At 38.6% G+C, this 18,117-nt stretch overlaps 1 protein-coding gene across 1 annotated transcript in view; it reads right to left on the bottom strand.

Moving 5' to 3' along the window:
- The window catches only part of PRLR (prolactin receptor), a 167,098-nt gene that overhangs the window by 132,353 nt on the left and 16,628 nt on the right, over positions 1-18,117 (bottom strand). The window lies entirely within an intron of this gene.

Raw genomic sequence — 18,117 nt, 5'->3', positions numbered from 1 at the left:
CAGAGGTAACATCCTCCTCTGCATTTCCTACACTGACAAGGAGAATGCTGTGGCTCTATGCAGTCATCCTTTTACAACCTGGTGAAAGGTACAGCCTACTGTTAATAATTGATCTGCGTATTAAAGAACAGAATATTTGTGTAGGCAAGGCAATTCCTTGCTGGAAAATGCAAGGATACATTTTGTTTCAGTTCGTTCCAGGGGCTGGAGCTTCGGGTCAGGTGACAACTTGCTCACATGTGTCTACTGGATTTGGCTGGGAGTAGAAGGGACAGAGAGAGGACCTCAGTCTTTAACACGCTCTAAGCAAAAAAGGGAAAATGATTTTGAGTAAAAATGTGAATTCTCAAGTTTCCATGAAAAGCAGTCCATCAATTCTTATCAAATATCGACTCTCCTAAAATAAAATAAAATAAAATAAAATAAAATAAAATAAAATAAAATAAAGAGAAATACTGGCAATGATAAAGGCCAGGAAAATGGTTCATTCTGAAACTGTGTTTAGCAGCCCTGTACTAAACCTGCATTCCATGAAAGGCCAAGCTGGCAAGTTTGGACTCAATCCTGTAGGCTGTGAAAAGGCAGGGAGGTGACATTAGGCTTTCCAGGCAAGGAGGTGACAAATGTGTATGGTAAGGTAAAAGGAAAGGGAGTGAAGAAGGGAAATAACACAAAGAAAAAGCAAAGGGAATAAAAAATAGTCCTATTTTATGAAAGGTTCTCATGCATGCACTGTCGGCCTGCTCAGAATCTGGACATCAATAGAGAAGGGGCTTCTAGGAGAGCAGGTGTGTTTTGGGATCCATAAGGCCAACTGAGACTCTTAAAGGAATTCTCCAAAGCCTGACTCCATCAGCCAGGGGATTAGGAGGAAAATGAATACAGGTCAGGGGATAGGCTTGGACCTTCAGTGAGCAAAAGCAGGACAAGAAACTTAGCTAGTAGGAACTGCCTCCTCGGGAAGATTGCTCCTGCTGGAATCACCCCTCCTCTGTCTCTCAGGCTGCTACATGAAGATTGCCATGGGCAGGACAATCCAGTGTGTTTGCAAACTGGGCTAGGTGAAAGCTAATCAGGACCTTCCCCGAAGGAACAGTTCTCAGGAGTGTCTTAATCAGTTCAGGCTGCTATAATAAAGTGCTTTAGACTGGGTGGCTTATAAACCACATAACTTAATTTCTCACAGTTCTGGAGGCTGGGTGTCTGAGATCAGGTTGCCAGTATGGTCAGGTTCTGGTTAGGGCTCTTTTCTGGGTTACACACTGCTGACTTCCTGTTATAACCTCACATGGTGGGAAAAAGTGAGAGAGCCCTGGGACCCCTTTTGTAAGCGCACTAATCTCATTCATGAAGCCTCCCAAAGGCTCCATTATATTGGGGGTTAGGATTTCAACATGTGAATTTTGAGGGGAGCACAATATTCAGTCCATTTCGGGGTAGAGAGGTGTAGGTTCTTGGAAACCACTTTCTCCTGTCCCCAACTGTTTTTCATTTTATTTTATTTTTAAATCCAAGGTTTAATCCAGTTTGCCGAGGACCTTATCCATGATGTGGAATCAAAAGTTACAAGTGGGAGAATGGGAAAGTGAGGCCAGCTCCACCCATGTGCTTGGTTATAGGATTTTGGGGACAGTCTCATTGGGAGCATCTGAAACTATGATCGTTTTCTGTTTTTGTTTTTCTTTCTCTGAACCTTAATCAACTACAGGGTCAACCCCTTTCCTTCTGGCTGCTCCCCTAGGCCTACCCAAGTGCAGGGTTCCCCCTCAGAGGTTTCCCTCATTGCTCAGATCTAGGAGTGACCCCCGACTGGTGCTCAGGTGAATGACTGAGACTCAGCCAGGTGTCCTTCTTGCTGGGTTTGCACAGGTGCCAGCACTCCTCAGCTCAGCTGCTTCCCTTGCTCACACTAGTCCTTCCTCCCACCTGTTCAGTCCTTGAGGCTGATGTAGTCATTGATGGACCTACAGGCCTAAGTTTGGGTGGAGGCTGAAGATGACCCAATTAACTGGTAGCATCCCCAAGAGAGGACCCTCAGGCTGTGGCTGAGACCCACTCCACAAGGAAGCCTCCCGCACCCGCAACTGCTGCTCAGAGCATGTACCTCAGTGCAGTAGCTGACTGCAGCAGATCTCTGAGAGGATGAGGTTCAGGGTTTTCTCCCCACTTGGGTGTGCCACCCTGGATCAGCACCATCCCCTGAGGGCATGTCTTGGACATGCAATGGCACGAGGAGAGGTGAGACTGGCAAGCCCAAGGAGTGATGCCTATCCAGGTTAGAGGGAAAACCACCTCTGATGGCTGCCCTGACAAAGGCAGGGCCATCCTGGAGTATTGTGGCATGGATGCCGATGGCACCATTCCTCCTGCCAGCCCAACCCTTCAATCCCTTTTATAATATCTTTCAGCCTCCCTCAGATTCCCCAGTGACAGGGCAGCATCCTGGGCAGCTCCGTTCTACTTCAGCCACTTGCTAACACTGCTGACACAGTTCAGCATCCTTTTGTTGACATCTCAGGGCTGCTCTGGCTGCAATGCTGATGGCAGGAAGACTGAGAAGCCTTGCCCCAGGAAGGCTCCCTTTTCCTACTCCAGCAGTGCTGGCCCTGAGCCCCAGCACAGTATCGCTTAGTAAAGTCATCTTCCACTTGCCAAAGTAAACAAATGGAGCACTTTATAATAACGTGCCCTTATTATAGGCATTCCCCCAGTTCTGAGTGAAGCTGCAAAGCTGAGCGCCTTCTGTGGTTCCCATGGCACTGGACACAAGACAAGCTTCTGAGGATGCCTACAGTAGTCTCTTTTTATTTCATTGAATGGATATTGGCATTTCCAATATCTTCTCTTTGTCTCTCTCTTTCCTCAGATGTAAGAGTCTGAATTCCTGACCTTAGTTTCTTTGCTCTGCTATTTAGCAAACCAGACATTTAATCTTATTTGATATTATGTGTTGCAGTTTCTGGTTAAGTAGGAAATACCAATCTTCCAAACAGAAAAATATGTGGCTGCTGAAATAAATATATATTTTTTGTTTTGGTTTCCACCACTTGGTCTTTGTTCTCTCTTTTTCTCTCTGCTCCTTTTTCACCACTAGTAAGCACTTAGTGTCTGCCTGGTTTGGGTCATAAAATTGCTCCCTTGGACTGTGTTCACAGCAGCTCTGACAGTGTTTCAGCCACATGTCCTCAACTCTCTCTCAGTAAGCTGTTAGCAGATGATCTGCCTACAATGAGAAGCTGAAACTCTCCCCACAGGCAGCTGATTTGCTCTCCGTGAAGCCTTTGCTCTTAAAGGACAACCACAGCACAACCACAGCAAAACCACAGCATGATTAACAACCGCCAAGTTCAAAGGAGCTGAAGATGGATTTCTGGCTCTCCGGATCTGGCTGCTGAGAAAGCAGGGTCCCTTGGCAGGAAGCTGTTGCAGGGCTTCTCCTCCAAAGCAGGAAAGACAAGAGAAAAATGCACAGAAATGCAGTTCTGAGCTTCTCACCCTCGTCAGAAGGTTACAGAGGCTCATGCAGTTCCCAAATCTAGGAGCTCTTCTTAAGCATAAGGAAATGCTGTAGGAGGAATGCAGATCAGCTGAGTGAGAGACAGAATTCGATGCAGGCCCTAGTTCTTTTCTCCCCCTGAGGCAGGCTGTGTAATGCTGTGGACATTTTCAGTTAAGATATTCCAGATGTGGAAGCGGTTAGATGGTGAGACAGACAATACGTCTGATAGAAAAACAAATGCCATTTTTCTGAAAGAAACAGCTGTGATCTACTTTATGATGCTACATGGCTAAGAATATTAATAATTCTCACTCTCTCCTATGATTATGACAGAAATGTTTTCAAGGTACCATTTTCACAGCTATCAATTTGCCTTAAAGGGAGTGAAATGTAGGAGAAATTCTTTAAAAGTTTTAAAAAACACATCTTTCTTTAAAAATTGGAAATTGAAAAAAAAACATCACCTAAAATATATTTCCCCCTTACGTTGTACCTTTTATAGTTCTCTAAATAAAATCTGATTATTAAATGAGTACTACAGTAACCACATAACCTACTTGATAGCCCAGATACAGTGATTATAAATCTGTAGAGGAGAGAGAAAATAATTTGTATATTTCAATTTCCATAACATTTTGTTACTCCCTTATCCTCAATAGATTCCAAATTTGTACCCCAAGGTATCAAAAATTCAAAAAATGTATCTATTATCACAACTAAATAGAAACTCAGGACTGAATGAATATAAGGAAAAAAATGCTCTGATAAACTGTCATAAAGAAAACAGTAGGAACTGGGGTTGATCTCAGTCTTGTCCCCTCCAAAGTGTGGGTGTAAGTTTTAGAAAATACAAGATTTCTTTTTTGCCAGCACAGTCCTCCAAGCCTGGGGTGACTCTGATGATTGTCAAGAAAGAAGGGGTAGTGCTGGACAAAGTCTCACATTGTAACCAGCTGGTTCTGGAGAGCATGTTCTTTCTGGCATGTCTCGCAGAGCCTCATTTCTTCCTTTGTAAACCAGGGATGAAAATACTTCACAGACTTATCATGTGGTTTAGAAATAATATAGTTAACATGCCTGTCCTAAACACCAAGTATCAAAGAGGTAGTTGATAAATGGCAGCTCTCCTGATACTCATGACTTTGGACACAAAAGCAAATCAATTCTATCTTGGCTACACACTGCCCCAGAACCTGCCCTCTGAAAGCCCTGTTTGCTCTAGGATGAGAGAAGGTTGCTAGTCATTCTCAGAATACAAAAACTCTGAGGGCAGAGACTCGATCTACCTGGTTTGTTGACTGACAATTGCTTTGCCAAGCAGCCAGTGGGAGGGCTTTCAAAATACCTATTCTTTGTGAAGGGCACTCTAATTTCACTTAATGTGAAACTGCAAGGAAACAGAGATACTTTTATGGCTGTACTCCCCAAGAACAAGGCTTTTCTTAACCAAGGTGCTTGGCAGCTGAGGAAGGAGTATGGGATTGAAGGAAGAGCCTAGGGTTTCTGGGTATTGATATGAGGTGTCAATACACTAGGGATGTTTCAATGCTGACACTAAGAATGGTACCATGTCTTTATATAGGGCTTTCCAGGTCAGAGAGACCCTATATATGCCTGGCCTGACTAAATCTTCCTCTGTAAGATGTCAGGCCAAATAGCACCAGTCCCATTTTATAAATATCCAACAGTTTAAAGAGTTAACAAATTTTCCCAAGATCACACAGATGAACAGAGGCAAGGTTAGAATTCAAACCCAGATCTTTCCTTTGAGGAGTACTTCATCTTCAGATTGTTCATCCTTCTTGCTCAGGACTCTATTCATAAGGCTCTACTTTTTCCTTCCAATTTTTAATTGTATGGTACTAGCAAATTCTTTGGCTTAACACACAAGTTCTGTGGCAAATTCTGTTTCTACCAGGCTGTGTAACTTTGGGCAAGTCACGTAAGGCCCCTGAACCCCAGCTTCTTCATTACATGGTGACAATAAAGATAGTACTCAAAATTATGAAGATTAGAAGCAATAATGCATGCGAGTTTTTAGTACGGTATATGCACTAGTTCTAGCCTTTGGAGTAACTCCTCCTCCTCCCCCGTAACAGTAAATCTTTGATGTTGAAATTCCAACAAATATTGATGTCTAGTAAGGGATTTGAGGGCTATAGCTATTTAAAACATAGTATATTTGTAAAACCACAACGTTCAAGTGATGTTGTGAGAGTACATTTATTATTTGTGTATCCAAGGAAAATGGTATCTTACCCCTTTGGTAAGCGTAAAGTAAGAAGACAGCCTTAAGGCCTGTTAGGATGTTATGAATATCAATGCATCTAAAGAAACACTTGCAGGACCTGTCTGTCCTGCTCTGATTTCACCCTACATGCTAATGTCTTTTCCATTTTCTCCATGAAGACTTAAAACCAAACAACCAATATTTACCAGGCACATCATAACTCTCTTAGATTTACAACTATTAACTTGGATAGTAAGCACAATTGCAATATTTGGAGCATCTCAGAGGTTTCAGTCAAATCCTTTAATATTTTTGCAAATACTTTTAGGTCCCTTCCCTTCCCTTCCCTTCCCTTCCCTTCCCTTCTTTCCCTTAACAGGGTGAAACTGCTTGGTTCCAGATATCTGGTCTCAAATTCCAATAAATTGGTAAAGAAAAAAGTATTTGGAGACATGATGGGATGAATTCCTTTCACTCCTTGACCCCAAAACCTCTGTTATCATAGATACTAATTTTTCAGTTTCAGACTTGGCAATTTATCAAACCTATTCTGGAAGAGAATCTTTACTCACCAATACCAACATCAGTAGAATGCAGACAAATGCATATAGACCTCTAGATAAAGAGAGGCTAAGTGTTGTAGTTGGGCTAGTGACTCCGCAGCCACATTGTCTGGGATCACCTAACTAGCTGTGTGACCTTGGACAAGTTACTCAAGTTCTTTATGCTTCAGTTTCCTTATCTGTAAGATGGAGATGATAAGAAGAGAACCTACCAATTGCTTCTTATAGGCAATTTACATATTTCCATGGAGAGATCTTTGATCAGATTCAGTGTGGTGTCCACTAGCATTTGGAAGGACAAGTGCAATCTAGCAGAGAAAAAACAACCTTTGAGTCAAGAGACCTGAGTCAAGTCCTCTACCTGATTCACGGATCAAAACATTTAGCACAGTATTCAAGGCTTTTTACAGTTTGACACCAACCTACATTTTCAGCCATGCTTGCTGTCACTTCTCCTTGTGTTTTGCTCATCAGACTATTTGCAATTTCCCAAAATATCAGGGATATACAACTCACCCTCAGTCCGTCTGTACTGTCTCTCATATAATCCCCGCCCTACTCTCTGCCTACTTGTTCATTAACTGCTCCCCATTCTGGCTGTGGCTGCATTTTGTTTGTCTCCTCCACTAGACTGTGCTTAGGGAGAGCAGAGAATACTTACCTTTTCATATTGGTGCCTGGTATACAGCCTGGCACATAGTGGATGAGCAACAGCTATTTTTAAGTAACTGAGATATTAAATTAGTGTCTTTTAGTTAAGTCTCTTAAGAATGGTGACCATAATATGTTTCCTTTCTACTTTAAAAAATATGTGGGGGCATCTGAAAGTAAAGAAATAATACACTTTATTGTCAGTAATATAATGACTCACTAAAGACATGAACATAATTTAGCCTTAGGCTATTCTTACATTTCTTTGAAAGCCTGGAAAAACGTTCAAGTGGCAATTACTTTATGTGTCCCTGAAAATACCAGTGCAAATTCTTTTGTTAATAGAGTATCTCTCCTCTGACAATCAAATGGGGGCATGTTGCAAAATGACCCCATCATTGGTCTTGTTCTTAGACAGGTTGTAAATCCCTGATGACTTCTCATGGTCAGCGGTGTCTGGGTAAATCTTGTTCCCATAGGACACTGGGGAGAAGAGAATGTCTGAGCTGGCTATTTCCTTCATCTGGTTCTGAAAGGAACACCAATTACCAGGCCACCTTGTTGACATGTTACCTCAAATGCTTTCCTGTTTGAGAACAATTCTTTCAGAAACACTGAGCTGTCCTCTTCTATATAGGCAGTAGATAAGTGGATGGATTCTTATGCCATGGAACTTGGGATCTTGGCAAAATATGGCAAAACTCCTTTAGGTACCTTTAAATATCTGGTTATGCCAGGGGTGATAGTGGCTACAGCAGGTGTCTTGCTCAGCAGAACATTGTGTTGAGTGTGTAATTAGAAAGACTAACTGGATGGAAGAAAAGAGACAAGGAACCAAGATTTCTTGAGTTTTCTACCATGGCCAGGGAAAGATGGTTGGAGTTATTACCCTGAATTTGAAATCATCACAGGAAGGCAGACATCATTCTTTGTGCCAGAACTTTGGATACAATGCCATTCTTCTCATCTGTGTTCTGAAGTAGAGGGGTAGAGAAACCTACTTAATGAAACTCCAGTGGTTGGAGGTGTTAATACAGATCTGATAGGTCTCTGTGCTCATTGAACACAGCTTTGCTAGTAACCTGTCAAACATCCATTACAGAGCAATAATTCATAGGAAAGAAGCAAAGCATTAATGAGACTTATTTCTTGAATATGGTTTACTAGTAGCAAAGCTCCCCTTTTCATTTAGTGGGAAAGCATGAGAATTTTGAGCCTTTACCAAAAGCTCAGCATTGCTATACTAAATATTTAGGGTAGGTAGTTGAGCTTTCCCTCATTGAACCCTTCTCTTTGTTTGGTATCCTTGGTGTTGCAAATCAAGATTGAGAAAGTCAGATTGAATTTTTGAGGGTCACAGTAGTCACCAAAAAACAAAACAAAACAAACCCAACAACAAAAACAATACAGCTCTATTTTTTATTGGTGGTAACAAGAAAAATTCATCGTGGGAGGCACACGTGTGCTTCTTAGAAATACTGTTATATGGGGCAGTGTTTTCGTGGTACTTAAAGGAATGCGTATATCAAAGGCTAATCGGTGAAACTTTTCTCTCAAAAGATCAGAATATTATGCCATTGTATTCCAGCCTGGGTGACAACAGCGAAATTTCTGTCTCAAAAAACAAAACAAAACAAAACACATCTCTCTCTCTCTCTCTCTCTCACACACACACACACATACACACACACACACACACACGAAGATCAGAACGTAATATTATCTTACGCTTGAGTTGGAAAGTATCCCGGCCTGAGAGTATATAATACTCAAGTGAGAAGATGAGATGTTTAGCTATGTCTTGCATCTTATGATGAGGATGGGAGTGGGCCTCTTTCTTAAGGCAGCAGGGCTTTGGGATTTCTAATAAGCAGCAGAGGGTACTTACAGGATGCCTTAAGAGCTGTGCTGAAGATTCAGCCTTAGTGTTTGGATTATTTAGCGTTATTCTTCAAAGACACTCCTACCTTATCAATCCTATTACCCCAGTGGAATAATGCAATCTAATTCCAGAATCAAAGGATTTCCTGGTAGCCATAAAGAACATAATTCTAAGACATAGAAAAAAAAATACATTTGTGAGAATCAAAAGATTTTTTAAACAACCTGGAAGGATCTTCACAAATTCCAAAGACTCAACCCATCAGCCTTACACATGACAATGCTAGCAACAGAAGAAGGATCTTAAATTACCCACTGCAAAAGATCATGTCTTATGCATCTCTGTGTGTCAATTTTCTAGTAAGGCACCTGATACATCATGGGGTCTCAATAAATATTGACTTGAATTCAAGTGATACTCAAAGATGATAACACCACATCTTTGGAGACATACACTTAATCACCCTTTGAAGACAGTGACACAAATATAACAAGTTTCCTGCCACCTTCTTCCCCAGGACACTTGGTTATCTGTTAAAGGATTTTCTTGGTGAGAGAGCACTTACAAATGCTAAAGGCTGCCAGAGAGTACATGTTTGAATTTCTGTATGTATGTAAAATAGGGAAACATGTTATTTGTTCATACTAACTTGGACTTTATTAAATGAGAAATTCAGCCGAGATTCACAGGAAAAATATGTAGAATGATAAAAATCTTAAAACCGGAAAGGACTTAAGAAAATGCTAGATTTCTGGGAAGAAGTTCAGTCTTCAACTACGCTAAAAGATAAGAGATTGGGGAGGAGGGAGAAGGAAAATTCTAGATAATACCACACTCCAAGACCTACAGTTAGTCCATAGCCAGAAACTTGGAAGACATGTTATGACTAACATTACCCACGTCGCTGTAAATCACAATTATTAGCCAATATATTATTTGCTGTTGGCAACAAAACCAAATTGTTGGCTTCTTCAAAGAAAGTAAGGAGACAGTTCATTCTTTGCCTAAAAACTGTTTGGCTATCGCTCTGCCAAATAGAACCATTTCAAACAAGCAGAGCATCCCTTCTACATCCGTATAAAAATCTCAGAAAACAATGAAATTAGATGTTAGAAGACTGAGCAGTGGTGAACCAAATCCTGGAACACACATCTAGCAAGTAAGGACTATGGGGGTTGGGTTGGGAGAAAGAAAAGCCCCTAAAGAAGAACATACCAAAGATGATGACTTTTTATGTTCTCTATTTTGCCTCCAGGAGAATAGGCAATGGAAGAAGGGAAGATCCTATCTCAGTGCAGAAAACTACATCAGTAGCATTCCTGTTAGAGGCCGATATTGAACCAGGACATGTCATTCTGCCCTCCAGCTGTAGGCCAGAACATTTACAGTCTAGTACATATTGAACAGGTTTAAGAACACATTACATATGCTCAGTGTTCACAAATATTGGGTTTAAGTAGATTGATTTTCATTCCTAGATGAGTAATCATGAAAAATAAGTAGTTTTGACAGTGAACAAAATTGTCTAACAAGAAAACTGAAACATCATCTCAATGTCAATGTCAGGAAAGTGTTTCTCATCTTCAAGTGAAATAGAAAATACTGTGGAAAAGGACAGGTAGCCATTATGAGATAAAAGTAAGGAAGGAAAAGAGTGCTAGGTTAGATTAAAAGGGGTTGTAGGGGAGCCAGAAATGAATTAATAATACTAATTTGTCCATTGAAGGTAGTAAGGGGTAAAACTGACACTATAGGAAACAGAATTAAGCACTTCTCAAAATGTAGATGACCTACACTATACACCCTAAAAGGATAAATGGGATAAAAGGTGGTGGATCTTAAGATATTAAAATTTAAAAAGTAAAAAATGAGAAATTTATGGTATAAAAAGACAATAGTTATGGACACAGAAACCAGATAACCATAGAACTGCTCAGGAATGTATTGTAAAAGGATTATGTTGCTGAACAGATCACATAATTCACAAAAGAGAAGTCATGCAATATAAAATATTTACTGACAGTAACTTGAATAAAAAATGTTAAATTATTTTTACCAATACTGAAGAAAGGTTGGAAGAAAGTAAAAATGGATTAAATTTCCTCTGATGGGTTATTCAAAGATACCATTTTGCTTTGAAGTTGATTAGAAAATTGTATGGTCATATCTTTGACTTTGCTAATCATAAGATATGGGTAGAAATGTCTTGGAAACTTTAAGTGTAACCACTTGTAGAAATAAAAAGAAGGGTGATGAGCTTCTAAATTATTGAAAAAAATTAAAAGCAAACCCAAATCATAGTCCATATGGCAAAAGAGAGATCAAATGGAAAAGACAAGAAAGTATGAAAATTATTTTTCTGAAAAAAGAAAGAAAATCAAATTAATATAATTTTGACTGTCATAACTGATGTAAAATTCTAAATGAGGTAAAAATACTTCCATAGTTCCGTAGTCAAATACATTTTAGAAATACTGGGTTAAACTCGGTTGAACTCATCTCTTTATTGCAGATCTCAATATGTTAATATGAATTAAGAATGCCTGGGAGAGAGAATTTTCATTTGTAGCATTTCCCAAGTTTATTTTATTAGATTCCACATAACACACTTTAAAAAATGTTATGTAAGAGGAATTCTTCTTGAAATTGATATTAAGACAGGATGCTCACTATTATCATTATTATTTAATATTAGAAGTTACGATCAATGCTGTAACACACCAAATAAAAATTAGATGCAACTATTGGAAAGAGAACAATTATCATTATTTAAAGACACCATGATTATAAACTTTTATAATTAACTATAAACACTTATAATTAATTATAATCTGCTAAATAATCAGATAAAAGTAAATATACATACATTGATATTTATCCTGTAGTCTAGTAATACTAGAGAGATAATGGAGGAAAATCCATTCATAACGAAAAGCTAAAATTATAAAAGAAAAAGGAATACCCTATCAAGAAATATGCAGGACCTATATGAATAAGACTATAAAGGCTTAAAAAGAAATATAAAATAATTGAATAAGCGGGAAAACTTTCAATGCTTCTTGATGGGCTGACTCAATATTAAAAAGAATGTCTGTTCTTCTGATTTAACACATTCCCAATCAAATTACCAATGGGAGATTTTGTGTGTGTGTGTGTGTGTGTGTGTGTGTGTGTGTGTGTGTGTGTGTCTATAGAGAAGTCATGTAATATAAAATATTTACTGACAGCAACTTGAATAAAAACATCTTATTCTCCAAAAAACTGAAAAATGGTTGGAAGAAACACACACACACATATACATGTATTTACACCCATGTGTATACATGCACGTATGCTTTTATGACTTTTGAAATTATTTTAGAGTTTATTTGGGAGAACACATTGGCAAGAATAGGTAAATCAATTCTGAAAATGAAAAGTGATGAGGATGCATGCATTACCAGTTTAGATGTTTCATTAAACTCAAAACAGTGTGGTGCTGACCCAAGAATTGATATAGCGATAAAACTAATTAGATTATTCTGGAATAGACAGTATGCTATGAATAAGAACTTAATATACACTGAAGCATTGCTTGTCCAGTGAAAAGTGATGAGTTATTCAACACATTCTCTGCCCAACATCATTATCTTTCTCTCGGACTGCGGCAGCCTTCCCAGTGGTCTCCTGCTCACACTTGACCACCACCCTACCCTGCTCCTTCACACACACACACACACACACACACACACACACACACTCCATGTTCTGGGGAAACAGGACCTTTAACATTTAGGACACTGAACAACACTGTCACACATATTGTTTCCTCTCTCTAAATTCATGTTGCCATTTTTCTTCATTCTCAGCTAGAAGGTTGTTTCCTTCCAGAAGCCTTCCTTTACCCCCCATGTCCAGATCAGGTAGTTCTTCCCACCTGTATTTCCTCTTGCATAGCTTGTAATATGCTATTTTATAATGACCTGGTTTTGTTTGGCTATCCCCTCATTAAATTGTAATCTCTAACTGGCAAAACCACCTGTACCTGGTTTTTTGTCTTACCTCTAGTGTCACGCTTAGTGCTGAACACAAAACACTCAATAAGTATGTGTTGAATCAACAACTAAACTGTAATCACAAACGAAAAAAATGAACACACTTCAAGCCACAAAAGCTTATTCATTTGTCAAAAATACTTTAAACAAAATTAGAAGACCAACATCAAACTGGGGAAATATTTATAACAAGTATTATAGAAAATAGATTGCTATCTTTAAGATGAAAAGGGGTTATTTTTTGCAAATTAAGAATTTTTTACATCTATTAATGATAAAAAATTAAGAAAATATTGAGAGTCAAATAGAAATCTTGATAATTAACATAAAAGGAAATCAATAAAAGAAGAAGTATGAAGGGTAGTAAGTGTATGAAAAATTAATTATACCTAGTAGTCAAAGAAATGAAAATGAATATTATTTTAGACTTAACAAATTAGCAAAATCAGTACATCCATATGATGGAATGTTATATAAGCTTAAAAAACAAGTTTTCAGGAATGATTTATTGCTACTTATATACACATATATTATTGACTATCATATAACACTAAGTAGAAAGAATTTGAAAAACATGTATACAATCTATTCCTGATTCTTCTTAAAAATGAGAGAGGAAAATATTTCACCATGTATCAGTATTTTTTTTTTTTCTTCTGGGTGATGAGATGAGGATGATACTGATTTTCTTTATTTCATTCTAAAATGCCAAAAAAATTATAAAATTTTAAGCCTATGTAAGAGTCCATTTTCCTAACCTTTCAGCAAATTGAGAAATCTATTCCATAATATACCAGACAGCTGACATTTACATTCTTATGTAAAGTTACTTTCTTCCATCTCTTTAATGTACCAAATGAAATAAGCCTTTCTTAGATTTCCCTGATCAGAGAAATGACTACTTTTTTTCTGGGGCAAAATGAGTAGAGAGGTAGTCAACAAAAATGAAAAAAAAAACCTTCAAAGAATTCCAAAGAGTACTTAAGACCCACTGTTCAGAACTGACCCACTGTTCAGAACTGAGCAGTCCTGAAGGATAAACCAACTAGCTTTATCACTGGAAATCATTCACGGAGATGAAATACCAAGATGTTAATGAAAATTATGTATATTGAGTTCCTAAACAGAGGTTAATTAAAACTCCTTTCTCATCTTCTGAAGTATTAAAAGTCATTGGGGAGTGTCAATCAAGCTGTGTGGCACAATATTCATTTCCACGTTCCAGAAGGAAAACGTATTCACTGTGCCATGATGGTACACGGGCTTGGGCCACCTTCTAGCCTATAATCTAAAAAGCATGTGAGGTAAGTTACCATCATTGTTTATCTTCTTACCAACTGCCTTAACTTCTGTATAAGTCTATAGGCATCTACTCTGGCCTCCCACAATAGTCTTAAAAGAGTAGCCTGAGTGGTTCTTTTAAAAACTACGCACAAGATCATGCCATCCCTCCACTTCAAATGCCCCAAGGGCTTCCTCTTGCTCCTTGAGAACCTGGGGCCTGGTCCCTCTCATTCTCCAGCTTCTTCTCATGTTTTGTTCAACTTGGCTCATACACACTGGGTTTCTTCATTTCCCTATATTGGCATGCTCCCTCCCACCTCAGTGCCTTTGCAGGTACTGAGAAAATGTTACCTTCCCATTTTGATCTTAAATCAGTCATCACTTTGACAGGGTTATTCTCTTACAGATTAATGTCTCTCTCCTTTGTTGTCCTTACCATACTCATAAATGCACTTGAATTTGATTGAGATCTCTTTCCTCAATATATTATAAGCACTGTGTAGGCAGAGACCACTCAGCTCACTATTACTCCCTTAGCATCCAGCACACTGTGTCTTAGGGTTTCAGAGATCTTTGTTTTATGAATTTTGCAGAATCATTCCCAAAGATGACCATGATATATTTTAATATGAATTTCTGCACAGGACTTTCAATGACACACAGTTCCTTCTATAACTGATCTCAGTAAATTCATGTAAACTTTTCTCACTGAGTCAGGAGAGAAGAGGAGAGAATTCAGTGCAAGGGTAGACCTTACCAGATCAGAAGTAGAGTCCTGTCTGGGCAGCAAAGCTCAGTCTAGAGTTATTCACCTCATTATGCTAAATTGCATTCAAGATTTTCTCATTCTACAGAAAGAATGTGGTTTGTGTAAACTATTTGCATGGTTGGTATCCAAAAGAGACAAACTCTAACTGGAGATCTCTTCCTTTATTTTCTGAGACAGGTCTCACTCTGTTACCCAGGCTGGAGTGCAGTGGCATGATCATGACTCACTGCAGCCTGGACCTTACAGGTTCAAGCAATTCTCTTGCCTCAGTGCCCCCAAGTAGCTAGGACAACAGGTGCGTGCCACCATGCCCATCTAATTTTTTAACTTTTTTTTTTTTATACAGACAGCGTTTTGCTGTGTCGCTCAGGCTGGTCTCAAACTACTTGAGCTCAAGCAATCCACCTGCCTCAGCCTCCCAAAGTGCTGGGACTACAGGCATGAGCCACTGCGCCCATCCTAACTAGAGATCTTGGCTCTAAATTACTGCAGGATTATTCCTATACAAAGAAGGATTTTAGTTTTTTTCTTATTCCAACACACCAGAAAGCTTAACTGTGGTTACAATTAAGGTTTAGAGAATTATGGAATGCATTTGTAACCAGCTTAGAGCATTTTGCAAAAGTCAATGTTTTCTTTTCCTGTAGTCCATTTTGCTCTCCCCTAGATCCCCTGCGCTTTCTCAATTTCTCCCCCACTTTCACACTTCTGACTTGTTTATTCTTTGCCATATTCAAAAGGTACAATGGGGCATCATTAGGAAGAGGTGATGTGAGCAACCTGGCACACCATGTTCCAGCCTAGTCACTGCACTTCAAGGACTCACAAGGCCTGAAGAGACAGTGATGGAGGCATAAAATGTTCAAGAGGATGAGGAAGTGGGGGTTGTTTAAGGACAAATCATGAAGATTTGAACTTTTCTGTCTGCAAAGATAAAAGCTATTAACAGAATATGGTTAATATGAAGACAGATAGGGACAGGATAAATAGACTTACTTCCCAATACCATAATAATGTAAAATTCCTTGTAACAGAAAGAGTTGCAAAAAGGGGGAGAGGATCTACTATATAACCCTATAGATAGTTAACTTAAGATACTTGCTTATTGACGTTATTGACAATCTAAATAAGGGAAATTTTTTTTAAAAAATTCATATATGACTTAATAACAGATTCATGATGTAGTGTTAATACTGAGTAAATATTCATGGATTAACCAAATATTCAGATAAATTCATGTATAATATGACACCATATTCATAAAATATTAATGTAATATTGACTGAAATATTAATAGGTTAAACAGATTCAGGGATAAATTAATTTGTGTTATTCCAGCAGATAAATACTTGGCATTAAGAGAGTCTAGTTTTATTGAAACACAGTCACATTCATTCATTTATGCATTCTCTATGGCTGCTTTTGTGTGACAAGGGCAGAAGTGAGGAATTGTGACAGAGGTTATATGGCCCACAAAGCCTAGAAATATTTACTATCTGGCTCTTTACAAAAAATATTGCTGACTCCAGTCTAGAACATATTAAGAACATCCTAATATTCGAGGTCCACATTAAGTCGATGAATATAAGTTCTTCTAGATAATACCTCTTGGTAGGTGTACAATTTTGACCAGGGCAGCAATTTCTGATGATCATGTAAAGAGTCTGAAAAAATACCCATTAATCTGATCATCATGTCCTCGGAGGTTCGGCAATCAAGCTAAAGATACTTCCTGAATTTTAGAAAGCTGGTGAGTTAGCAGGTTTCTGGTTACATTTAGCTATTTTTGATGCCTTTCAATTCTGGGTTCCCCACCTACTTAGAAACATGAAATTATTGGGAAATGAAACTCAGAAGTACAAAATGATGTCATCAGATTAGTTGAAATTAAGGTCTGGGGCTTCTGATTTTTAGAACACAATACCACGCTTTCCTGTACAGCAAAGAGATTAGCAGTGCTTTACTCAGAAAGAAACCAAAATCATAGTCTTCACAAACAGAGACTTCCCTTTTTTCCCCCCAGTGAAGTCCCCTGGTATAAAATTAATGTGTATACATGTATTATAACATGACTTTGGTAATCATGTCAGTTATACTGCCTAAATGAAAAGAACAATATAGAAGCCTACTCCGTTGTTTGGACATTACTGTTCCCATTTTTCATAACCAAACACGTAAAACGTTGAATCCCCTAGCGAATTTAAAGTTTCTCTCAAAACCGAGGGTGGGAGAAAGCCATAGCAGTTCAGGGTCAAGTTCTAAATTTTGAGGCATCATGATTAAGCTCTTCAAGTACAGGGCTCTGGCTTAGCAGCCAAGTCCAAGTATGAGATTCATTAAAGCATTTCATTGTCAGCTGTCATTAACAGTGATCAATGTCATTCCCTTACTCCCATTGAATGCTTGCCATTGGCTGGGCAAATTCACCTACAAAGAGAAAGTCTCAACAGCAGCTGCCTGCTTACACAGAAGAAAGATTCCAGACTAGCTTAATGCTTTGCCACTGAATAATGCCCTAGCTGCTTGAATAATCAGAGTTACCTACCACATTGTACAATAATCATATCCTATCTAAAATTCATTGCTTCCAAAGGAATATATCAGTGAAAAAAGTCCTGATCAATGACCACTTTGTAAAAGGAGATCCCCATAAAATACCATTGTGGGAAGTTTTACATTTGTACATGGAATTGCCAAGTCTTTACATAACCAGTCTAAGTGATAACACAGCGAGAATCCATAAGCATAGCTTATGCTTCAGTTGATGATTTCCCAAAGCCACATGTGATTTCTACTTTAAAAGAAATCCACAACCTTTTAGGTTATCGCACTTGGATTATGCCTTAGATTTCAAAGCATTCCCTTTACATGATGAATTCTCATCCTAACAATGCAACTGAAGATGTTTGGAGCTCATGTTACTGCTGTTTCTTTACCTATCTTAGTTTTTTTTTTTCCTAAGAATTTCACTATTAAATTCTTACTATACACTTTGCTCACAAATGAACGTTTCCTTTCTATACCACTAATCACAATAATATTCGAGGAATTAGAAGTAAACAGACAGAACCAAAATTGAACAATGAACAATAACAAGCATCTAAACCTCACTGTTCCTTTTGGTGCAGCCACCCAAGTGGCACACAGCTACTCAAGTCTGAGGGCCCCTCCGTGTGGCTAGAAGAAGCCAGGCATCTTGCTTTCG

The sequence above is a fragment of the Rhinopithecus bieti genome, unplaced genomic scaffold (assembly GCF_001698545.2).
Source record: "Rhinopithecus bieti isolate Rb0 unplaced genomic scaffold, ASM169854v2 scaffold_25530, whole genome shotgun sequence".
Classification (NCBI taxonomy): domain Eukaryota; kingdom Metazoa; phylum Chordata; class Mammalia; order Primates; family Cercopithecidae; genus Rhinopithecus; species Rhinopithecus bieti.
This window is presented reverse-complemented; position numbering and strand designations above follow the sequence as displayed.